General features: G+C 43.8%; 1 protein-coding gene across 1 annotated transcript in view; it reads right to left on the bottom strand.

Annotated features, from left to right (window-relative positions):
- The window catches only part of RHOJ (ras homolog family member J), a 71,639-nt gene that overhangs the window by 20,442 nt on the left and 25,078 nt on the right, over positions 1–26,119 (bottom strand). The window lies entirely within an intron of this gene.

Genomic DNA, 26,119 nt, shown 5'->3' with positions numbered 1-26,119 from the left:
CTCATTCCCAAATGAAGGCAATCTAAAGTCACAACAAAAGCAGATGGTTTTGATTTGAGCTCTTATTTCTCAACAAAGAGATGAACTGCAAGCACTGGTGCTGTTTGGGTATCCAGAGATCTAAGGACACTCATTAATGGCTATGAGGCTACCAGCTGATCCCCACAAGTCATTAGGAGCCCAAAGCACAAGGACCCTTCCTCCCCACTGGGTCTGTTTGGGTTATGTCTGATCTTGGTATTTTCTCTGTTCAGATTTTTTTTCTTCCTTAATTTCAGTGCTATGAAACAATGATGTATTTGGAACCAGGTAGTCCTCAGTATGCATCAATGTAAATGCATTATGTTTTTGCTCAATCTCTCCTTTTGTAATGTGATGGAGTTTAATACCTATTAATACAGTGATATTATTACAAATCATTGTGCTTCATGCACACTTTAGAAACAGTAGTGCAACCTTGGGGGTCAAACATTGGCCAGGATATCACCAGATTTTATAGTAAGTGGAATAAGGCTCATGAGCTGATTTATTGATCAAACTCTGTAGGACAGCACAAATGCTCCTATCGTCAAATCCAGCATTGGTGCTCTGGGCCTGATCCAAAGCCCTTTGAAGTCAGCTTGAATCTTTCCATTGATTTCAGTGGGCTTTTTTGATAATACCCTTTATTATTTGATCTCCCTAATCAATATAATTTAATCTAAGAATATATCCTCTGCTTTCATAGAGTTTAGTTATCCAGCTACTGTGCTTAAATCATTAAAGTTCAATGGAGGGAGAGAATTGGGAATTCAGTCCCCCATTATTCAGTAGGAAAAGGTTTTAAGCAGGTATCAGGAGAGTCACATCTCAGAAGAATGTTGTTTAAAATCATTCACTGAGCATATAGGATACCAGGATGTCTTAAAACATGCAGGCGAAAGGACTTGGATGGATGCTGGAGATGTGGCTGGGTAGGGCTAACTTTGATGCCTCTTCGCTAGTCATTGTCTAAAATTAGTGAGCGCTGGGAAAGATTAATAGTGAACGTTAAGAAAATATGGGATTTGAAAGTATCACATGGGCCCTAGCTGATGATTTTTACATGAGTCTTTTGCAGATGAAAAGTGCCCACAGCACTTCAGAAATTAACTCTCACTGCACTGGGGGACTGTGAGGGGATGTTGACTCCATACTAGACTGGGAAGCATTAAATAAGGCTCAGCAGGGGCCAGTTAACCTGATAGGTAACACCTGAGGGAGAAGTAGGCTTGATAATCAATTCCTAATGGAGGATGGAGCCCAGCCGAGCAGGAAAGCCCTAGGATCCTGGCTCTGAGAGAAAGATGTACCTCAAGAGGTGGTGAAGTAGCAAGAGGCTCAGGAAAATGGTGACAAGGTTTGAGACTGTGCAGACCTTGGTAGTTGATTAGAGGGTCCCGGGCTGGAATTCAGAGTAGTGGGTGGGCCCAGGTTCCCTTACCAGACACTGGGGAAGTGGAACAGTCTGGGCAGTGACCTGGAGGGCTGCCTGAGACAGTTCATTGGGAGAGGCTTTGAAACCCCAGAAGGGTGAAAACACACTGTGACATGGCTGGAGGGCCAAGCCGCTGAGAGGGGGCATCCTGACTCACAAAGAAGAAGTACAGCAACTCCTGGAGTGAGAGAGGGGTTGCAGCATGAGGGAGAGACAGAAGGGGGCATCAGACCAGGAGAATTGTTCCCAGATGTAGCCAGGAGATGTGTCGGCAGTGAGTGTAACCTCGATACAGAGCATGACTTGATATGCCATCTGTTACACTTAAAAATCTCCATCCGTGCTGCTGGATGGGTTGATTACGCAGCAGGTTTACTAACTTGCAAAGCAATTGGGTAGTTCAGCTGAAGTATAAACTTAATTAAACCGACCACCTCATATAAAATACAGGGGATCATGCTGCTGGAATAGTAAGGACCAGATTCTCGGTTCCAGCTACGCTGTGCTGGAACAGGAGCTAAGGGGGATGGGGAAGTGGCTCAAAGCCCTCTTTACACCCTGCATTCAGGGCAGCTGGGGGCTGGTGTGGCCCCCAACATAACTTGAAGGAGCCTAAATGCTGCTGGGACAGCTCCTTAGAGCAGTGGTTCTCAAACTGTTTAAATGGAGCCCCTCCTGGACCTTTGTGTCACAATCGCATCCCCCTTCCCCCGAACACCCTCCCCACTTTCAGAAAAAAACAGGGAGCAGGGGCAGGGGAGTGGGGAGCAGGGGTGGCAACAGCTGCAGCAGCAGCAGGGAGCGTACCTGGCAGCGGCAAGGGGGGCTGAGGCGGGTGGCGGCGGTGGTTGCTGGCAGCGGCGGAGGGGCTCTTAGCCTGGCATCTCCCCCCCGGATCCTCCACTTTGAGAACCTCAGCCCTAGAGGATACTCTGCCAGCCCAAGAATATTGGTGTGCAATGTGCTTCAGCTACACCCTCTTCTGCCACTGGCCCACTAAGGAATGTCCCCCTGTGTTAACTTGACACCACTAAGGGACTTAGGACGATTTTGCATCAGCATTGCCTGCCTGAACAGTACTATCTGGAAAGTAGTGGTGGTCAAGGATCTAGCCCTCGGTGTTACGTTTAGAACTATGTCTTTGCTCCCCTATTTCTGTATCCTTCCTTCTTTATAAACATTTCCTTTGCTTTGATTGAAGGCAATATTAAAACATCTAATTGCAAATGAGCCCCAGACAGCGAAAGAAGTTATTGGGTTCCTGTGTTCTCAGTTGGAGAGCCTCCAAGATCCATTGGTTTGCGGTAGTCAATGTGCCAGCCAACTGTTCTGTAATTTCACCAGGAAATTAACTCCTGGATTCTTAGAGCTGTGTTCCCAGTTTGCTCCCTTAAAATAAACAAGATTTTATTATGGGCAGATTGGTTCCTGTCACAGTCTTATATCCTGCAACTTCAGAGTGATCCATTCGAAGGGAAAACCACAAGCATGTTACCTAGCGCTTCAGTTGGCCTAAAATCAGTATTTTGGATATAAACTGAATGAGCCACCTTTCTTTAATTGTCCCTGTAACCATCTCATGTGAAAACTACAAACCATACACATCTGGGGTGGTTAATATTTTTCAGAAGAAGGCCTAAGAATAGCTTGAAGCAGACTGATATTAGCCACACCATTTTCAGTCACAGCATCAAAGGATGAGTTTTGTGTCCTGCAGAGTGCATTTTTTGTTTTGTCTGACATTTAAAAGGTTTGAAGAACGTTTACAGTTTATTTCCTGAGGTGAGGATATAGCAAAGTCTGGAGTGAATTCAGCTATATCTTAACCCTCAATGTAGCTTTTGGGCTGTTTGGAGATCATTGATTTGCCTTCAGATTCGCAGTGGTTTTAAGGCCAGAAGAGATCATTATCCTCAGCTGCTCTGACCTAACTAACTAACTTGACTGTGCTTTTTTAGTGTCTCAGCATAAGGCATGTTTTCCAGATCTTGAATCATGCTTCTAGCTTTGTCCTGAATACTTTCCAATTTTTCAACATCGGTTTTAAAGTGTGGAGACCAGAACAGTAGTCCAGAAATGGTCTCCCTAATGCCATATCTAGGATTAACATTACTTCCCTCCTCCTGCTTGGTATTACCTGTGTATAACTCCAAACAGTGCATTGGCTCTCTTTGCAAACTGATGATTTTACCAGAAGCTTCACAATATCTGGGTTTTTTCTAAGCTCCAGGTCCTGGAGTCAGGTGATTCTGTGAGAATCTCAGCTTTCTTTTTTTTTTTTCTATGAGTTAGTTTTTGGCCTTCATTGTTGCTGAGAAAAGCTTGAAAATGTGACCTGAGTGTACCCTAAAGATGCAAAAACTGGAAGGCAAATGAAAATTTTTTTCAAATACTTGGAGTTGGCAATGCCTGAAAGAAGCAGCGGAAACAGGGGACCTTGGATGCACATGATATCACTGCCCAACACCATTTTCTGGTGTCTGGATATTCTTTCCCCTCTGCTGATTGGATGTTTGTTCCAACTCCCTCCTCCCAGCCCCTCAGATTTAACTAAAAAGCACCAAAACAGGCATGATAATATCTGTAATGAGAATGCCTAGCCCATGTTGTGCTGTATGTCTGTATTGTTTTTAGTAGTTGGAGAATTCAAACTGAGTTAATGAGAAAATGCAGCTCCCTCAACTTGCATTACAGCCAGGTTAGAAAAGCAGGCCTACATCAAATGACAGTTCTGTCATCCAGTTCTCAAATATAAATGGATTCATCTAGACAGTGCAACCCCCTAAAAGAATATATGCCTTGCACAGAGCAAGTCTTCTTATAGCATTATATTTTACTAGGACTTAGATCTATAAATTGTTCCCAGTTCTCCACAGCTAGGTACATGCTATGCAGAGAAGGCTAATAATAATAAAGGAGAGATTCCACTCTGCTAACCATTTTTATTCAAGCAGCTTATATCAAATGCTATAAATCTCATAAAGTACATGGAGAAGACTGAAATTGGTGTTGGCCAACTTACATGACAAAGAACACACAGGCAGTGGAGATGGATTAGAAAGAGCAAGCAGCATAAATCTAGCCCAGAAATAGATGAAAGGGAATGGAAATTCCCAAAGCCTTCAGCACAAAAGCAACACTAAAAATATGAGCCTTCTCCTTCCTAATCTGGGATGTTGGTTATTTATAGACAGCATGAAATAAGAAGATTTATCACAATCATTGACCTCATTATTTTTAAATGCAACATCAGAGGATTTCCCCTGCACCCCAGTGAATTACTTACTATATTGCTGCACTAAACAACACCTGAGCAAAGTAATTTTGTCAGATGAAGGAGTGTTAGATATCCTGGTTCTGTTTTCACAGCAGAACTACACACAGTTCCCCCTGCAATCCTGCCCTAGGATGTTTTAGGGATTTAGCTGTAAGCAGGGTCTGAATGAGCTCTCCCCTGTCAAGCTAGCTGTGGGGAGGGGAAAAGGCTTCAGAACTAGACTGTATTTACATGAACACACCCATTCTTCCTAGGTACCCAGCAGACAGAGCTGTGTTGCCAAAGTGACCAATTTTGGCTGGTGTAGGGTTACAAATCACTTTACAAATTCACTTCACTTGAATGCAGATGTAATTAAATGTTGTTATCCTAATTGTATGAGTAAAGGGCAGCAGAACTGTGCTCAGCCTGCCTTGATGGAAGGGGGTCACCCTGAACTGAACTGAACTGAACTCACTAAATAAGGGGCCAGACTTCTGTGAAAAGGGAGGGGGTGAGGACAAGTGTCCATGCCAGGAGGTGTGGCGCTGCCCAAGAGCCCTAGGCCTGGTTTAACACGCCCCTCCCCACTCTTCAAAAATAGAGCTAATTAAGGCTCCATTAGGTGTGGTGGCAAAGCACATCTCACTGTTGCTGGGCTAGGCCAGTCTCCCCTGGCAGGACAGGCCTGGGGTAAATCTGCCCCACACTGGACGAGTCTTTTGGTTCTTCCCTCAGCGTCTCAGTCCTGGAGTGTTCAGGGCAGGTCTTGGTTTGGGCCTGAGTAAGGTCCCTCCAACCCCCAGGGGTGTGTGTGTGTGATGTGTCTAAACACCCAGGCCCCAGCAGGGTTCTTGGCTCCTTTGGTGGGGCTGCAGTCGTGGTGGTGCAGCCCTGGGGAGGAAGCAGTAGCTCTTCCCCTAGGCTGGTGCCTGGGTTTGTTTGTTTTTTTTCTTTCTTTCTTTCTTTCGCTGCTCTCCTTCTGGAGAAAAGCGCTGTCTCGTATACTGGGGAAGTCTCTCCTCCTACGGCCACAAACCTTCTAGCAGCTAGTGTCCCCTCTTTCTAGCAGAGTCAGGCTTTTAGTAGGCCTGGAGCAGCCTTTAATTGGGCACAGGTGCCTCTAATTGACCTGCAGTAACCTCGCCCCTGCCTGCAACATCCTCGGGCTGACATCCCTGCCCTCAAATACCCTTCTGTAGCCCTCCGGCCTGACTTTATCACAGCGTCTTTTGTTTTGTTAAGTGATGACTAGAGCTGAAATCACCTGTTGTGGGACAGCCTTTTCTGCCCAGCCTGCTTCAGCAATGAAGTTCCCCCCACGAAGAGCTGGCAATCACTGAGAGCTGGGTGGAACCTCAAGGGACCGACCAGCAGAGGTCACAGTAGAGAAGCAGTTGGCAGCAGAAGGTGATGGTGTGCATTGGTGACGGCTGGCAGGGCGGCCAGCAGTGCAGGGTGAGAAAAGGGCCTTCTTCCCTCCCTTCCTGCAACCAGGGTACCAGGTGACTCTGCAGCTGCACCTCTGAACCCTGGGTCTGGACTGACTAAGGACAACAACTGTGAGTGGGGTGCTGTCAGGGGAGGGGCACACTAAAAGAACTTCCGCTCGCTGGACTTAAGGACCTGCGGGAAATGGAAACTGCTCTGGGATGGGTGTTTTGCTCGTGGTTTTATGCTTGTGAATCCTACTTGCGGCGTTTTCCCAAGTTAACGCCGGGTTGCTTTTCCCCTTTTATGAAAAGTTTCTTTTCTACATTCAGTCTCTGTGCTGGCGAGAGGGGAAGCAGTGTGTAATTGTCCCAGGTGACTGGGTGGGGGCTCGAGCTGATTTTGTGTTATACACTTGAAAAGGAACCCCTAGATATGAAACCCGGTCCTCGTTGCTGCCGACTCCGACTGGCAGAAGGGTGACATAAACATTATACAGAGGTATTGTTAAGAGTGAAATAAATGCTAATGTGATTACAAGGTTTGGGGACACCAGGAACAATTGTATTAAAAGGCATGTCTACACAGAGACTTAGTGCACAGCAAACTGGGGTTTCAATCTAAGATGCTCTAGCCTGCCACACACTAAGTGGCCGTAATGCGCTTTGCATACCGCTGTTTCAAACAGCAATAAATCATGAGTGTTTTGTCAAAGAATCTTGTAGTAGCTGTGGCAGTCTAGGCACATGCACTAGGGATATGTGCACTGGCATCCTTATTTCACTGGTATTTATAACTGAGGGTCCTGTTATTCAGGAAAATTTGTGATGGAAGGTAACATAGGAAAATCAGAGCAGATGGTGGACAGAGGAATGAGTGCAGCAGTAAATAGTACGAACATCTGCAAAACCTGGGCAGAAGAGATGCTAGGAAACCATGATGATAACTGTATCACCTTCACCTAGATGGAGTGGAAGTGCCTTGTGAGAGATCAAATTATTTCTGAAATAGGCAGAAATGGGCTGAAGGAGGAATTTTGGCTGAGACTTGTAGCGTGAGCCTGTGGAAAAATGAAACTAAGGGTGGGTTAATAATTATCTGTATCTATAGCTCTCCTAAGTATGTATAATGCTTCCAGCACCATAGCACAGTAACTAGGAATAACTATATTTCTGGAGCTGGGATTTAGGCACAGATCAATATCAAAAGAAGAATAATCAGATAAATAAAGAAACAAGAGTTGGTGCTCTGAATAATCTTATTAATATTGTCAGCTGATCACACAGCTGACCTGGCCTGCAAAAGAGCAGATGCTATGTCTTTTTCAACTTTATTTTAACAGAGATAAGATCAGTCAAGGTTATTTAAATCAACTGTTTGCTATAACATAAGTCTCCTAAGGGAGAATTTGGCTTCCCCTAACAATGGCATGCCAGGTTCAATAAGCAGGGCAAACAGCGTGGCTTCCATTGCGTGGGGCTGGGGAAGTGGGGGGAGATGTGGGGAGTCTGTAGAGCATTGTTCCCTTTTTTCTCCTGTATGTACAGAAAGCTTGGGGCAGAAGTGGGGAAGTGCTAGGCAGGGCTTTTGTAACAGGGGCTGTCCAGTTTAACTGTATAACCAACCCAGGTCAGAGAAAGCCAATTGAGCTTGAAAGACTATGATTCTGAAGAGAAGTCATGAACTGCTGGGAAAGGATGGTGGACACCCCAGAGGCTCTCCCTAAGTTCAGAGAACTCTCCAGAGTTATGAGGATCCTGAGGCAGGGAAATGAATATAGGTGTGCTCGTTATTTTGTGTAGATCTGTGTATTCCTCGTGCTGCTATGTAAAGAGCAGTGGTGTTTTACAATTCTGTGCAAAGTCTGCCTGTCTGTTTCATGTTCATTGCTGTGTATCCCTGACGAGGCAAACTGTAAACCAGCAGGCTCATGCCCTCTGGTGAGATTCTGGGGGATGTGCAAGAGTGGCTGGGGGTGGAGGGGAACTTGGGGGGATGACACTAGTTTCAGGGCCTAGGCAACAGGATCAGTGGGGGTCCCCATTCCCAAGAAGGGTGTCAGACATGGGGTCTACACCAGGAGTGTACACTTAGCGGCCCAAAACCAGGAACAGTGCCTAAATTCTTCCCAGCCCCCGCAAGTGAAGTGCACCTGGGATTCAGAGTTTGGAGCCCCTTACAGCAGTCTAGTGAGTATCTGACAGGGGGAACTCAGCCAGGTCTGTGACAAGGCTGTATAGGCATTGCTGGGGAGGAACAAGTGTTCCACAGGAAACAAACACTTTAACATGACAGGTGCCCCTGAGCATGATCAATAATTGTTGCCTACACACACAGGAGGCTTACAAAATACAGTGATGCAAATCCAGAAAACATTTTAACTCCAGGCAGCTGACATGAGATTATACATGTGTCTGTCTGGCTGACTGAACTCCTAGGAACGTTGATGACTCAGCCGATTGCTAATGAGCTTGGGGTCTCTCACCTCTAGATCAGGTGTGAATTGCCCCCTGATTGGGAGTGAATAAAAGTCCTCACTACCAGAGGCCTAGTGCTCAGTGCTCAGCATGGAGTTACTTGATGAGCTCAGTCTGGTTCTTAGCATCCACCTCACAGAGACCATTAGCGCCCTGGCATTAATCGGCACCCTGCCAGCAGAAATGCCAAGGAGAGAGCTTGAATTCAGCTCTCCTTCTGGAATCTCAGGCAGTGCGGGTGACCTGACTTCTTGGAGAGATGCTCGGTGGGTAGATAGAGGACGTCTGTCCTCAGGGCTGCCAATCAACCTCTCCTATGACGACTGAACACATTTAAACAAAGAAAAATTGGATTCTCTTTTTTTGCCAAGGTACAAAGGAAACAAACACCGGAGATAGATAGGAGAGGTCGAGGAAGATAAATTTAGCACTGAAGTGCCTGGGAGGGGACAGAAATTAATGTTTTCCATAACAGAGTGCTATCAGGGGAAATATGATTAAGGTTCAAAGAATGTAAAACAACATCATATATTCCCAAAACACCAATTACAAAGACTTTGTTTTAACTGTACAAATATTCCATTTTTCTTATTCATCATATTTACCTTATGATAAGGTTTACCACATTCACATCTGGGCCAACTGCATTAGTGGAAGAAAGTACACATAGCAATATCTTGGCATGCTAATCAGACATCATCAAGTGCACCTGCTCCAAGAATCTGTGGCCAAACTCTGCGCTCTGCTGCACTGGTGTAGATCTGGAGTAACTCCAATGTCTACAGTAGTTGACTACAATGGAGTTACTCCAAGTTTACAACAGTGCAACTGAAAGCCGAATCTGACCCGCCGTTCCCTATACTGCCAAAGCAGAAACACATTGGGCACACTGAACTGAATCAGTGTATCTCAGTGCCTTTTATTCATGGCATACTAGAGAAATGGGGACAGGACCAGGGATAATAAAGTCTGAACAAATTCCATTCCTGACTCTTCCATGCCTTACGTGTTCAGGTCTCTTAAGTTTAACCACAGCACTGACTTTATTGTATATGTAAGAGCTGAAGCCCAATCCTGCTGCCAGGGAGGGCAGGGGCAGTACTCCCACTCTGTTTTTTCTGGGAGTGGGAGCAGGCCTGTAATGATTTAGTATCAGGTACCAGCTTTTAGCTGCTCTTTATCCCACTACTTTCAGTGATTTGCCTAACATTTTATCTGACAGTCATTTGCCCAGTGCTATAAAGACATTTTTCAAAGGCCACGGAGGTATGGGGGAGCGACACACCTTGTTAGGGAACAATCTTGGTTGCTCCAGTGCAGATCTAAAAGGAAGTGGGAGTGGGGTGCCGGGAGCACCTTCTGCCTGCCCCCTGAGCTGAGCTACCCTGGGCAGCCAGAGTGACTGTGTTTGTGCTCCTGGACCTCACAGGACTTCATCCCCAAAGGCCAGGACTGAGGGAGGGGAGGCTGTGACCAGCCCTGCTCCCATGTGTAGTGACTGGGGCTGGAAGCTCGAGCTGGAAGGAGGGCATCTTGCACTTCAAAACAAAGACTAAGGGCCACTGCTGAATGCCTGCTTCACTCAGCAGACTGGTTACTGCCACATGCAGTCTTGTACCTCTCCAGCCCGCCTCATCCTGGCGGTAAGAACCACAACAAGGCCTTTGATCTTGAATTTGGCAGTGTCATGACCGGGGAAAGTCCAGGGAGTGGACACACACAGTAGAAGGTGGATTGGACACATGGTGGATCTGTAACACATGCTCCTTACTGGGTTGCATACCTCCTCTGATCAAAGCAAGCTCATCCCTGGAAATGGTCTGAACTAAATAGGATGCAATTCAATAAGGACAAATGCCAAGTGCTACACTTGGGAAGGAATAGTTAGCGGCCCAAATACAAAATGGGAAATGGCTGCCTAGGAAGCAGACCTGCAGACAAGGATCTGAGTGTAATAGTGAATTACAAACTAAATGTGAGTCAACAATGTAATACTGTTGCAAAAAAAAAAAAAAAAAAGCAAACATTGTTCTTGGATATATTAGCAGCAAAGTTGTAAGCAAGACAAGAGAAGCAATTTTTCCACTTTTCTCAGCACTGATAAGGCCTCAGCTGGAGTACTGTGTCCAGTTCTGGGCACCACACTTTGGGAAGGACATGAACAAATTGAAAAAAGTACAGAGGCGAGCAACAAAAACGATTAATGCTCAAGAAAACACGAAAGATGAAAGATTGAAAAAAATTGGTTTGTTTAGGCTGGAGAAGAGAAGACTGAGGTGGGACATGATGACAGTCTTCAAGTATATAAAAGGTTGTTATAAAGAGGAGCATGATAAATTGTTCTTCTTATCCACTGATGACAGGCCAAGAAGCAATGGGCTTAAATTACAGCAAGGGAGGTTTAGGTTGGACATTAGGAAAAACTTCCTAACTGTCAGGGTGGTTAAGCACTGCAACAAATTACTTAGGGAGGTTGTGGAATTTCCCATTGGAGATTTTTAAGAATAGGTTAGACAAACACATGTCAGGGATGGTCTAGATAATACTTAGTCCTGCCTCAGTGCGTGTCAGGGGACTGGCCTAGGTGACATATTGGTTCTTTCCAGTCCTACATGTCTATTATTTCATGATTTGAAGTCCACAGCAGCTTAAATCCCATATCAGCCCCTACTTATGTGGTGGCCGCCATCTTGGCTTGCACACAAGGGATCTGCAGAGCTAAAAGCTTGAGCGAAAATGCTCTAGCTAGGGCTGTAACAGACTCATATTACCTTAGGACTGGGCACAGCAAGTTGTTACCAACACTCACCGGTGGGTTGCGTGTATCCAGGTTAAACATGGAGAGTAAACATGACTTTGGAAACCTGAAGTTAGAATGAATTGGTTTTAAATTTCTTCCCTTGGAGAAGCATGAAGTTTTAAAACATTCTGAATGATCTTTCTCCTTTCTGCTGAATTTGAGTCCTAGCCTTCCACTTTCCTCTCCAGTGTTACAGCCATTATGAACGATGAAGCAGTTGTAATGCAAGGAAGAGCAAATGATCTGGATGGCGCAGATGCTACTGTGAGTTCTGCATGTGAATTTTGGGCAGGAGTTAGCCCTAACTCTATATGAGTGAGTATAAGTGAGTGTGACAGAGATGGTGCGGAGGGCAAACCTGTGAGTGTGGTATGTTTGTCCTCTATGAGTGTGCTCGTGTGTGAGAGAATGAAGCTGTATAAGGGAAGGAGTGTGAGATTGTCACAATGAACTTAATTCTTACTCATCAGATCAAGACATTTCAAATGGATTAGTTTACTGACCATTTCAACAGGGGCTTGATAAAGGGTCTGACTACTCTGGCCCTGAGCCAACAAAGAATTTCAGCACATGCATAATTTGTTAAACTGAGGCCAGAGTGTTTGGCACTTTGCAGGATTGAACTCCAAATACTGAAACTGTCTGGGAATTTTCTGTTGGAAAATAATTCCAACTAAAAATGAAGTTTCTGCAAAATTAAAGATTTTGATTTTGATGACGATTTCCAATTTTCCATCAGGAATGGTAAAATGAAATATTTAATTTCAGGTTGCTTTGACCTGAACTGGAATATTTCAGTTTGTTGAAATAACCTATTTTGAATAATTTCAACATTAAACTGCCTTTCCTTATTTGCACACATTGTTTAGGGAAATCGTGGTTGTGGACCATATTCCTCCTATTGGTTGTGTTTTTTGGCAGACTACATCTCCCATAATGCAGTGCAGGGACACTCTGACTACATGGTGCATTATGGGAGCCAAATGATTCTGTGTGTTTTAGTGGAGATGTAGTCCAGTCGGGGAGCCTGGCCCACAGGGAAGAAACAGGGCGTCAAGCTCCCGAATTACAGTTCCCATAAGGCAATACTCCACGATGAGAAAATACATTTTAATGTTGAAGTAACCTGAAAGAAAGTGGTTCAGGTCATTTCAACAGATCAAAGAGAAACATTTTGATTTAAAAAATGTCAAAATATTTTATTTTGATCAAAAATCTTGAAATGAAATGTTTTCACATTTCCAAATTGAAATTTTCTGGAATTTCCATTATGCTGAAATTTTCAGCTTTTCATCCCTGTTTGGGATGAAAGCAAATGCTGAAATTTCAGAATTTCTTGCAAGATGGAAATCCTGAATTTTGTTCAGTTCTGACTGAAGTCTTGTCTCCCAAAGAATCCCACTTTAACTTTAAATCAATGGAGTTGCATTTGTGTGAGAGTAGAATCAGCCCATCTTTGCATGCACACAAAAAATACTCTGATTCTGAAATGAGCAATGTTCAGATTTTTATGTTGATTGCTGATAACTTTTTTAATTTTAAAGACCCATAGGTACCTTTAGTTCTAACAAAATTTAGGGAGAGAAATGGATGCACAAACTGTTATTGTTGTAACATATATTTTCTCCTTTTGCTTGAAACCGAACTGACTGCAGTAAGCTAAACTTTAGACATCAGCTCATACCTCATTTCAAAAGTGAGATATTACCCAGTATGAAACATTGGAGTCTACACAGATTATTCTTCCATCTGGGAAGGAACATCACTTATTTTCCATCCAACATTCTTTAAGGCTGTGTTTGCTTTATAATTTACTGAACTATACAGCTCCTAAAAGGGACAATCTGAAAAGTCAGTTTTAAACATAATTGTCGGTAAATCTTGTATCTCACATTGCAGTCCTAAGAGCTCAGCAGTACATCCACATTATTTTTGCTTGCTTTAATCTATGCTACAGATTAGAAAATCTTGACATACTCCTTCAGTTGCATTTCAGGTGATATTAATAGGGCTCATGTCTACTTTAGACAGTTATTCCTTTGAAAATGAGATCTTAGAATGCTGCAAATAAAAGATAAACTAATCATGTTAGAAAATCTACAATTACTTTATGTGTAATATTGCTTTGATGCTATGAACTATTACAGAGTCTATGGCTTTAATTTTAGTTACTGGTTATTAAAAAACTTTATCTTGGTATTCTTTAAGTTGTCACAGTGACTTAATAATGGGAAATATGCAATGGTGTTGGTGGAGGTACTATATATTGTGACAGGGTCAGACCGGATGGCTATCGGAGAGTGCTAGAAGACTGATATATCAGCCCCAGAATCAATAAGTCCCTTTTCCCCTGGTAGCTGAGCAGGGGTTATTCCCCGTTAATTAATACACTTGGAGCCAATCAAGGCCCTGCCCAGAACTTGTTAAAAAGCCTCCCCTCCAGAGAAATGGTGTAGTTGGAGTTTTGGGAGTGAGGCAAGCAACCAGAGAGTGAACAGGCAAGACGTTGTCAAGAACCAGGAGGGTTTAGGAGAAGAAGCAGAACGCTGGCAGGAGAGAACCCTGCAGGTACAAATACTGGGGGAGGGAAAAACCCTGCCTGAAGAGGGCAAAGGACCTTTCCCAGGCCTGAAGGCCTAAGGGAAGAGACCCTGCCAGAAGGGAAAGATTGAACTGGACATTTGGTTTGGGCACTACCATGCCCGTGGAGCTGTCCGAGGTCAAGAACCTTCCTTGGCAAGGAGGCCAGGAAGAGACCCTGTCCGGGCAGGGTACGGACATTAAGTCAAGGGGCATGGGGAAGTAACCCAGGAAAGCTGCTAGCTTTCCTGAAACCACAGCATGAGGCTGCTGCTTGTAGTGTTCCTGGGTTGAGGCCGGGAGTCGAGGGTGGGACCGGGCCCTCCTCCCCTCAATCCTCCATTGGCTATTTATTGGAGGAGCAAGAACCCCACTGAAGAGGCAAGGACCTAAGAGAACCAGAGGCAGGACTGGGAGCCAGCAGGGAGCAGCCATCTTAGAGTGGCTGCATTACCCTCACCCACCACTAGAGGGTGGAAGAACACTAATGGTGAAGCAGTTCCCTGACCTACCACTAGAAGGAAGCGCTGGACCCACCAAGGAAGAGGAAGAGCTTTGTCACAATATTTTATAATAAACAGTCATCTATATGTATCACATACAAAACCACCTACCTGTTTTGAAGGAGGACATTGTTATTTGTTTCTATTTTTATTATGGCAATGCCTAGTGGCCCCAACCAAGATCAGAATTCCATTGTGTTAGGCTCTCTACAAACCTAGTCAGAGACAGGTTGTGCGCTAAAAAACGTACAACCCTATAGTGAAGGTAGACAAAAGGTGAGAGAAAGGAAGGATTATTATTCCTGTTTTATAGATTTTGGAGGTGCAGAGAGATGAAATGACTCAGCCAAGGTCACAGGGCGGTCGGTGGCAGAGCCAGATATAAACCTCATGTCTCTTGGGTCCTAGTCCAGTGCCTTAATCACAAACTCAAGCTTCCTGTCTTGACTGAGCTGACTAAGAAGTCCTGGGTGTTTGCCATGTTCACAGACAGCAAACAAAGTTCCTGGATTGATGCCTCAAATAATTCCAGTGTGTATTGCATGACCTCTCTTCTCTATAAAGCAAACCCAGGTCAGTTGTTGTTGCTGCAGGTGCACTCAACAGTACAGACTAGTAAACCTTTGCCTGTAAACATTTCCACAGAAATAATCTGCAATCTTCTGTCTTCACAGATTTCCTTAGGACTGCTAACCAACAATTTGGTTTTTAACACTGCAGTGATGCAAGCACAAGAGTTGTTTATTATTTGGCTGCAGTTGCTTTTGCAAGTAAATAATGTTTCCCCTTCCACAGTTGAAATGCTGCTGAATTTTCAATCATACTCTAATTTTCCTTTACTTTTGAATGAAATGGTGCAGGAGCTTGTACAGAAAGGGTCTAAAAGTCTTGCACACGAGAATGCCCATAATGGCTATAATTCACTGAGCTCATTAGATAAGACACTCTCACCCTTCCTGGGCAGTCTGGGTAATGCATACTACAAATTCCCAGGAGCTCATTCTGAACGTACATCCACAAAGAATCAAGCTGTCAGACTAAATCAAAGGGATCTCAGTTTAGACCTTTATGCTCAGCTGGACACATTGCTTTACATTAAGGAAAGCCACGTTCGGGAGAAGAAAAATTTCTTGTGAGTTTCTCTAGACCGGTTCAAAGCACTATGCTGTTTGTGCCCTCTTAGGGTGAAATGTAGAACACTCTATTAAAAAAAAATTACTTCCCCAACCCCTCCCCCCACCTGGCCACAAGGAAAAAAAAAAAAAAAAAAAGTCTGCTGAATGAAAATGTCCCCAGACTTTTAAATGAATTACAGTGAATCAACACTGGGTTTGTTTTAAGGAAGGTTGTGAACTAGTATAGTTGAGGGACCGGATCCTTAGCCGGTGTAAATCAGTGAAGTCACTCTGTGAGGCCAAGTGATCAATGCTGATTTACACCAGCTAGTGAGCTAATCCTAAATATTCCCTGAAAATGACAGGTCCTCTGGTGCAGTGTAGCCGCCTTATGCTGCATTTCTCATGTATGTTGGCTATAAAATCCTGAGCAACAGGTCCAAGAAAATAGTCCCAGTGTAAGGACGATCCCGCAGTGGTGTAGAGCTGATTTGGTAGCTTGTGTACCACAGCCCTTTCTTGCTGCCAGTGTTGTGGGAAAAGGGGGTCTGGTTACTACAAAGAGGGTGGAGTAAGGAAGCCCCTATGATATACCAATCCTGGGCTAGATTATTGGCTTTGTGGCATGATTTAGAACAGCTCTTCTGCTGCTCTAGTGCACAGTGCGTGGTTGAAGGGTTTCACAGAATTGCACCAGGATCAGGAAAGTGCAAATGGGAACTTTACACTGGTTTTGAATACGTACCACTGATTTGCAGTCTGTGCATTTTGAATCTCTCTGGGGCATAGAAATCTTTTTGCTTTCTTGTCTGTGAAAGCTTTATATGACAGTTTTCTCTGCTCTGCAGTTAGTGATTGTATCATGCGTTCACAATGGCTTGTGGCAATACAGAGTGGAATTGAAGAGGAAGCAGCCATGAACTGCAGAGCTTTGGCCTAGAACCTAAACACACTTTTAAAAGAGAAATCTTTAGTCTTTTCCCCTAATTGCTGATATTCTCAGCACTCTGATCAGTGCATGTGTTTTCATTCCCTTCTCTCCCTCTTTTTCTGCTTTTGCTCTGACCAGGTTATTGTAATAATGACAACTAACACACAGCAGCAGAACAGATTTTCATTTCACAAAACATTTAAGGTAGAAGAAACTTCACTGCTTTCATGGAGATCTTGCTGTGTGACCCTTGGGTCATCTGGAACTGTTGCAATCAAAGCAGAGAAAACCTCTAGGAACTGGACAAAAACAATGCCTGAAATGGGGTGCCAGCATCACAGCTGTAATTGAAGGCAGTAGATTTTATGCATTTATGTGTGGATTAAAGTATAAGGCCCTGATTTTGCAGTCAAACACCTGCCCTCATGTAGGGGTACTGTTTACTTCACTGGGTTGCCTGCGCCAATCAGATTGGAGGACTGAGGCCTAGGCTGGCAAAATATCAGTTTTCATCCGCCTATCACGTTTTGGAGAAACTGCAAAAGCTTTGAAGATTTTCTGCAGGATTTCACACAAACTTGAACATCTGTGCGAGTTTGGCTCAACTGGGCAAAATTAAGCACAATCCCCTCATCCATTCCTCTTGCAGTGCTTGTTTCAGTTGAACAGGTCTATGAATTCTGATATCACAGGAAATGCAGATTTTCTTTGTCACTTTTCCTCAAATTTGCTAACGAAGCAAACCTCTATGATTTCATGGTCCATGCAAAATGTTAGCTACATCTAGGCTGCAAGGATTTCCCTAACAACCTGTTAATAGGTCTCCCTTGCCTTCCAAGTGCTGTAACAGATGTTCCATCTCTGACAAACCTGAATGCTTCTCTCATGGGTTATGTATTTCCAGGTTTCCAATTAATGCAACCTCACGTGCAGGAACAGACACAGCAACAGCATTAGTGAGTTCCTCTGCAATTTTCAGTAAGCACAGGGATCAGTACAGCTGCCTTCTAGAGGCTTTACACTGGGCTGACTTGCTATCCTGCTCCTTACAGGAACTCAGTGAAACCAAGATCTTCTACCTACATAGGATACATTATAATAAACCTTATAGCCTACTAAACAATTTACATATACACTTCAATAGAGCTCGCCATTATGCAACGTGCAGTATATAACACAGTGACTTCACAGAGTCATAGAGTCCAAGGCCAGAAGGGACCACTGTACCTTCTCTATAACAGCAGTTCTCAACTGGGGGTCTGCAGCCCCCTGGAGGGCCACGAGCCATTTCAGGGAGTCCACAAGCCCCTAGCCACGGCACCCTCTGGGGCAAAAGCCCCAAGCCATCCACCCATGCCACAGAGCTTTATGGGGCAGAAGTCGGGAAGCCTTGGAGGACTAAAACCAAGAACTCCAAGCCCTGGCGCACCGTGGGGCAGAAGCCCCAACCCTCCCCGGGTCTGGTGGCTCAAGCCTAGAGCTCCCAGCCTCCCCTGCCAGGCAGAATCCCTGAGCCCCCCCGCGCTGGGCCCTGGAATTTTTATAGCATGTTGGGGTGAGGCCGGAGAAAGAGGGAGGCTGAGAATCCTGCTCTATAACACAGGCCATCGAAATTCCCCAGAATGACTCCTAGAGGAGATCTTTTAGAAAAATACAGTCAATCTTGATTTAAAAATTGTCAGTGATGGAGAATCCACCACAACCCCTGGTAAATTGTTGCAATGGTTAATTACCTTCCCTGTAAAATATTTTATGTCAGATTTCCAGTATCAGTATGGCTAGCTTCAACTTCCAGCCATTGGACCGTGTTATATCTTTCTCTGCTAGATTGAAGAGCTCATTATTAAATATTTGTTCCCCATGTAGGTATTTACATACTAATCAAGTCACCCCTTAACCTTCTCTTCATTAAACTAAGTAGATTGAGCTCCTTGAGTCTATCACTGTAAGGCAAATTTTCTAATCCTTTAGTCATTCTCATGGCTCTTCTCTGAACCCTCTTCAGTTTACGAATATCCTTCTTGAATTGTGGGCATCAGAAGTGGACACAATATTCCAGCTGCGGTCACAAGAGCTCCAAATAGGGAGGTAAAATAGCCTCTCTCCTCCTATTTGAGATTCCCCTGTTTATACATCCAAGGATCACATTATCCCTTTTGGCCACAATGTCATACTGGGAGCTCATGTTCAGCTGATTATCCACCATCACCCTTAAGTCTTTTCCAGAGACTTTTCTCAGCATAGAGTCTCCCATCCTGTAAGCAGGGCCTACATTCTTTGTTGCTAGATGTATACATTTACATTTAGCTGTAATAAACCCATATTATTTGCACCCAGTTTACCAAGCGATCCAGATTGCTTTGTATTAGTGACTTGTCTTCTTCATTATTTACCACTCCCCCAATTCTTGTGTCATCTGCAAACTTTATCAGTGATTATTTTGTTTTCTTCCAGGTCATTGATAAAAAGGTGAAATAGCATAGGACCAAAAATTGATCCCTTAGGACCCCACTAGAAACATACCCACTGAATGATGATTCCCCATTACAATTTCATTTTGAGACCTACCAGTTATTCCTATCAGACGCTGTATGGTGTTAACTCACCAACAGGGCATGTGTTAACTGTTTGCTATTGTTTCTTATATATTGTGTCCGAGGCCAAATTTTCCATAGGTGCTGGCTGAAGTCTGTGTGCACCTGCACTTGCATGTACAAATGGGTACTCATTTGCATAGGCAATTGTCTAGTTTGTACATACAAATGTGGCTTCTTTCGTACGCTCAATTTTTTTGCATACACATTTATTCTACTTTTTGAAAATTTGGTCTAGAACATATACACAAACATATTACGACAACTTCCTTCATTACACTAACATAGAAACAACTATGCTACCACTTTAATCATCATCCAGTCCAACTGTGCCTGTTGACACTTGCACACTCAGTTACCCATGCAATTGTGGAATTAACATGACATTTGCCGCCCTCACACTGTTCACTCTGCTTGTTTGTACACCCCTTCCCCAGCCCTGTGTCAGTCTTGACTGGTCAGGAAGCAGGGCTGGCAGCAGAGGTAGGCAACTTAATGAGCACATCTGGCCTGTAGCAGGCTGCCAGATGTGACTGGCTATACTGCCCGATTCGCTAGGAAAGCAGCAGGCCAGCTCTTCAGCCCAGCAGCAACAGCAGTTCTGCAGTTGCTCAACACATTCACCCACAGCTGCAATAGCACCTGCTTGTTCTTAGCCTTGTTCCAGTCCTTCTCACTGTAGTACGTATACTATAGACAGACCAATAAGCCATAGTCTATAGCTGCTATGCATGGATTATAACAATGAGAACTAACCAGAGGGGCTTGAGTTTTTCTAGCTTTAACCCTGTACCGCTGCCTTGAGTGGGATGTCAGAGTTCCTTCTGCATTGGTTCCTGAGGGAAAACTATGGCAAAGAAGTGAGTCCTGCTATGTGACATGGCTGTGGTGTCGTTTGGACAATTCTTGAGCTCTTTGGAGAAGGAGTTCAAGAGCCTTTGGCTGGCTGTTGAGAAGCCGTCACCTCCAGGTCCCTTGAGTATGTAATTGGGCTGGCTGGACTGTTGCAGCTGTAGCAATGAGCTCTAGAAGGAAAGGTGGTGTCTGAGGGAGTATGGGGCATATTCCACTGAGGTTTTTGTAAATCAGAATCAGAAGGGGAGCCAGCACAGGACCGGGCTCCACTGCTGTTACCAAGCACCTTCCTGGTATAGTCTCCTGGGCTCCTTCTACTTAGGTGCTGGGCTGCCAGCTAGCTTCTTCTGAAATTTAGACCTAGTTAGAGTGAGTTGCAATAGTCTAACCTGCTTGTGACAAATACATGAATTGCTGAGGTCAGGTCATCATCCTGGTGGAATGGAGAGAGGAGTTTTCTTGCTAGCCAGAGGTGGAAGAAGGCACTTTTGGTGATGGCTGTTTGATGGGTCAGGGCTTCAGTGATGAGTCTAGCATAACCAAGTTGTCAAACTTAACTGCTGGTGTTCAGATGTCCTCATCTGAGCAAGGATGGTGGTAATCCAAGCATTTCTCTCTTCCAACTAGCAACACTTCAGTCTTTTCTAGATTTAATCTGAGGCAGCTGTTTTTCATCTGGACTCCAATCTCCTTCAGGTTCTGAGATATCTGTAAACCAGTGCTGTCTGCACCAGATGAAAAGGATATATAGAACTGCATATTGCTGATATGACAGCCCTTGTTATCTCATGATGTTCCTTAGTGTTATACATAGACGTTAAATAAGTGTGGTGGCAGGCAGAAGCAATATTGTCACAAAGTCCTAGTTATTATTATTTTATTAAATACCTTGTCTTTTTTATGCCGCCTCCTTTTTTTATGCCTCCACTCCCTTTCCCCTGAATCATTTAAAATTACATCATGGCTATAGTGCAGCGTATTACAACATTACTCAGCTCCACAGGTCAGTGAGTAAAATAAATGGCTTTTACTTGGATATAAGTGAACACAACTGGCTGTCAAGTGTGCCTGCAGGGAATCTAAAGAATGATAGCTACTTAGGGATTAATCCGCTCAGTGAAGTGTCCCTGTGCAAACTGTGATAAAGAGCTAGAGGCCAGTCATTTCTGGAAGTGGAGCTCACACTCCCTTTTTTCAGTGTTGTGTGCTTCAGGGAGTTTTACCACATTGTGACTTTAAGGAGAGTTCATCTTTCTGTTAGCCAGTGATAGAAGCCGATCTGAAACCCAGACACACCCCCGGAGCATTAGCTCAGATGTACCAGTCTTATGCTCATTTTTAAGAATAAAGGAAGTGGGAGGAGCTGGCTTCACTTGGTTCATTACCAGTTCAGAAGTGTCCCGAAAATTACCAGGAAAGGCATGATAAATCCCTTCTGATGAGGTTTCTCCTAGAATGCCAGAGGATCATCCCCCTCCCCCCGCCCCGGGGGTTTCATTAGAATTAATCTTGTTAGTCTGCTTCACTCCTCTCTGTCCTGAACCATTTCCTGTTGGTGAGAGACTTCCTGTATGTGAGTCAGTCTTTTACGGTAGGAGTGGGAATGGCCAGATGGAAATGAAATTATTCTTATTCAAAGCTTAGCTGAACAGTCAGCTGTAGAGATCATTCCCCATTTGGTCCATTCCTGTGTGGCTGCAAGGGCTTGATGGGCTGAGAGTCCAACATCGGAACAGACTTGGTGAATTCATGTAATGAGGGGTCTGCCTCTGGGCCACCTCCATCCCACAGTTGATGGAATTTTATCCTGGATGTTACAAGCTGTCTGGAGAATGGCGTTCACCGCATTCTCGTGACACGTCCGAAAACCATAAGACATCTGCGGACAATGGCCCCAGTAAACTAGAGTGACTGTAAACATCTGCATTACAAATGAAGTCATACTACTTTATGCCCAATATGCAGCATTGGCATTTGGTGTGGAAAGCCAGCCTTCAGCTTTGCCCAGTCTGAGTGACATAGTGTCCATGTTTTGCAACCGTACAACAACATGGACGGATACAGCTCAAATAGATCCTGAACTTGGTTGTTGAACTGAGATGTTGATTCCATATTCATTGTAAACAATCCATGCCAGATGCTGCATTGCCAATCTGGTGGAGAGCCTCCCTGTGAGAGTTGAGGAACTGGTGAGTATAGAACTCAAATAGCAAAAGCTGGAGACTGCTTCGACAGTTTCATTATTGAAAAAGATTGGAGTCATGGGGGAACCGGATCCTAGATTTTGCATCTTTGTCTTTGAGCATGAAACATGGAGGCTGACCTTGGCCGACTCCTCCTCCATTTGCTGGAGTGGACTAGTACAATATCATCAGCATAGTCAAGATCTGAGAGCAAGCGATCACTGATCTCAATGCTCACGGACCTGACGGAATGCTGCATTATGAAATCCATTGCCTGACAAAAGAGTGCAGGGGCCAAGACACAGCCCTGCCTGACACCAGATACTGATTTAAAAGGTGCCAACATCTGATTCCCCAGATGCACAGGGGCAGTGGTTCCATTACACAGCTCACTAATCAAGTCTAGCAGAGTGGTTGGGACACAGGGGTGTGCACAAGGGATGGCAAGCAGGGGCATGGCTCCCCCAATAATCAGCGAGGAGGCACTGAGCTCCTCTGGCTCCCGGGGCCCTGGCAGGGAGGGCACACGCTTCTCCGGGGACCTGGTTGGCAGGGCACGTACTCCTCCGGCTCCCGGGGCACAGAGCTTTCCCTTCAAAAGTGCTGGAATTTAAATTCCTATGCATGCCCCTGTTGGGACACCTGCGCCCGACTTCCATGGTGTTATTCAGTCAACTGAATCAAAGGCAGCCTTAAGATTGACATTTGCTATGTTCAGGGCTTCTTGAACTCATGGTGTATCTCTGACAACAAGTGGCGTCTAATGTGGACCTATTCCACGTAAAGCTTGACTATTGGTTCCACTTAAAAATTGCATCTTTCATGTGCACAAATAAAAGGCAAAGTATCACTTTCCTTGGGTCAATGCCAGGCTCATTTTCTAAGTATCACACAATCACAGAAATGTAGGACTGGAAGGGACCTTGAGAGGGCTTCTAGTCCAATCCCCTGCACTCAAGGCAGGACTAGGTATTTAGGCCATTCAATGCTATAAGGTGCAAATTAAGCCTACAATTAAAAACAATGTGAACATATATTAATGATTCATCTATATATATATTTTTTTAAATGGAAACCTACGTCCTGATTCTGTGAACGCTTAAGCACATGTATAACCTTATTTACTTGGGGTCTCACTGAAGTCAATGCGATTTTTGGCATTGACTTCAGTGGATGTCAGATCAAGCCATTGCATAGTCTCACAAAAGCACATGGCATTACTTATGTGTAATGCATGTGCCACAAGTGTTTGTACAATTGGTCCTTAAGACTGTGAGCTCCTCCAGGCGGGGTAGGAGCCTCGTCTCTTTGGAAGAACTTAGTGTTTTGTGGGTGCTACTGGAAATAAATAGTAAATAGCAACAATAATTTAAAGAAAAAAAAAGGGTGAGCAGGGGAGGGAAAGATAGACTCCCTATCCTGGCTAAGATTTTCAAAAGCAACTAGTACTTTAGAGTGTCTTGTTTGTGGGAGCCCAACTTGTGACACCTTAAAGGGGCCTGATTTTCAGACAGCGCTGAGCACCTGCCCTCTGAAAATCAGGCTCCTTTAAGGTGTCTCAAATAAGGTTCCCAAAAATGGAGGCACCTAAAATCACTAGTCACTTCTGAAAGTCTTGCCTCAAACTCTCAGCAGCCCCCCGCCAATGACTGTACTTCACCAAAGGTGTTTCATGCCCTCCTTTTTCTGCAGGCATGTTAATGACTCCCCCTAGGCAGACACCTGTGCCCATGTGGTGCTTACAGACTTCTATAGGTATCGGCACGAGAGCAGGGGTGAGGATCGGGGCCTAACTGCCCATAGTTAGAGCTGGTAAAAAAAAAAGTCAGTTCTTTCTTATGGGGAATTGTTTGGAGTCAAAAAAAGTAATTTCCTGGGACATCATTTCTTTTCTTTTTTTTTTTTTTTGGATGAAAAATGCCAGACAGAACACTTTTTACTGAAAGACACAAGTTTTCAGTTGTTGATGAAAACTGGAAGAAAAAAAATGTTTTTTGGAGTGGCATTAAAAAATTGTGAATCAAATGAAAATTTCCTGTGACAATTTTCATTTAGAAAAAAAGGCTATTTTCAACCAGCTCAACTCACAGTGGTTCTTTATGCCATTTCTTTTACCCAGATCTCGTGAGGAATGAGCAGTTCCCTTTGGTCCCAGGGTGAGATGTATTATATACTGTGGTGACATAGATGACAGATATAACTCAAGTCCAGCCCAGCTGCATATTATTCCTGTAGGCATAAGCATAATAAAATGGGTATTTTTATATACAGTAATCTGCCAATAGCTGACATTCATGATGACAAAAGAATTAAAAGAAAAAGACAAGACAACTGTGTTATGTGAGAAGATTTCTTCCTTCCTAGCTCAAGTCAGCGCACAGGTAACATTTATCAATGTATACGTAGCGCTTGTAGCCATGAATACATGATGTGTTGTTATATTGGAACCTTTGCTGTTGTATGGATTCCAGTGTGATGCTGCAGGTGTTATAAAAGGAGTTTTTTCCCTTTGCATGCCACTTGCCATAAGACTGTGGTAAGACTCACATGACTTCAATAGGGATGGATCCACTAAGTAAAAGTTTCATGTTAAGATTCCACCGATAAACGCTTTAGGCCTAGTCTTGCAACTGGATCTATGTGGGCAGAACCTTGCATACATACAGACCCCCTTTGACTACAGTACTTAAAATTAGGCGTGTGCTTTGCTGGATTGGGGCGTCAGGGTGGGATTTTAAAAAGCATCCCAATGATTGAAGAGCATAAGAGCACTGACTATGAATGGGATTCATGTGCTCCGAAGTCACTTCGTCAGTTTTGAAAATCCACCCTGTGGTTATTTAATAATGGACTTTGGCCAAGTTTTCCAAAAGCAGCTAGTGATTTCAGGTGGCTCCATATTTTGGGAGCTTACTTTGAGACACCTTACAAAGGCCTGATTTTCAGTGGGTGGGTACTAAGCACTTTCTAAAAATCAGGACCCTTTAACTACATCAAGTTGAGCTCCCAAAAATAAAGACGCTCCAAATCACTTTTTTGCAGCATGCTTTCTAGAGTTCAAAATGATATAGTAACAATCACATAGATTGTTTTAACAATAGGTCCTTGCTGTAATATATTTTCAGAGCTTGCTTTGAGATTATCTTCTAAGAATTTATTTATAGAGGACTTTACCCTCCTCCTTCATAAGGGGAAATTACAGATTGCAGTTGCATCTGTATATTAATAATTAATCAAGCTTTTACAAACGGATATTTAATGTGTTCCTGAAATGCCAATCTCAGTTCATATCATAGTGCTAGAGGGATCCTTAATATTACAATGGTTAGATTAATTGGAATTTAAATGCTATTTAAATCATCCAAGTATTAATGCCCTTACATCTACCCTGTTACATTCATTGACTGAAATGACACATCACATCAAAATTGCACATCACGTGCAAAAAATGTGCAATTGACTGAAATTGCACATTACATGCAAAATTGCACATCACATCAAAACTTTTAACATGACATTCTGTTAACCTAAATCATGAAATTTCACTCAGTTACAACTGAAGCTATTGTTAAAATTTGTTGTTAGAATTGTGTCTTCCAATTTAGGTTCTATTGAAATCTCAGTATTTATGCTGCAGTCATGGGAGCTGGGTGAAAAAAATCCAATAAAGGCAGCACTGGTAGCTCCTAGAAGTTACAGTTAAAAAATGCAACATCTTTCTGTCTTAGGCAGACCAAGGGCTAGAAGCCTGCCAGGGAACATCACAAAGGCAAAGAAGCCATTTGAGCTTCTACAAATGATATTTGCAGAACATGTGGGTAGAGCAAAGATCATTCTCGAGAAAAGTACTTTTCCAAAATGTCTTCAGGGTTGTTGTACGTCAGGGCCTTCTACTCCAGACTTGAGAACTTAATCATCAGCGTACTCTGTAGCACTGT

The sequence above is a fragment of the Emydura macquarii genome, unplaced genomic scaffold (assembly GCF_026122565.2).
Source record: "Emydura macquarii macquarii isolate MOO-44397 ecotype Brisbane River unplaced genomic scaffold, CSIRO-AGI_Emac_v2 contig_1551, whole genome shotgun sequence".
In the NCBI taxonomy this organism is placed as follows: Eukaryota; Metazoa; Chordata; order Testudines; family Chelidae; genus Emydura; species Emydura macquarii.
This window is presented reverse-complemented; position numbering and strand designations above follow the sequence as displayed.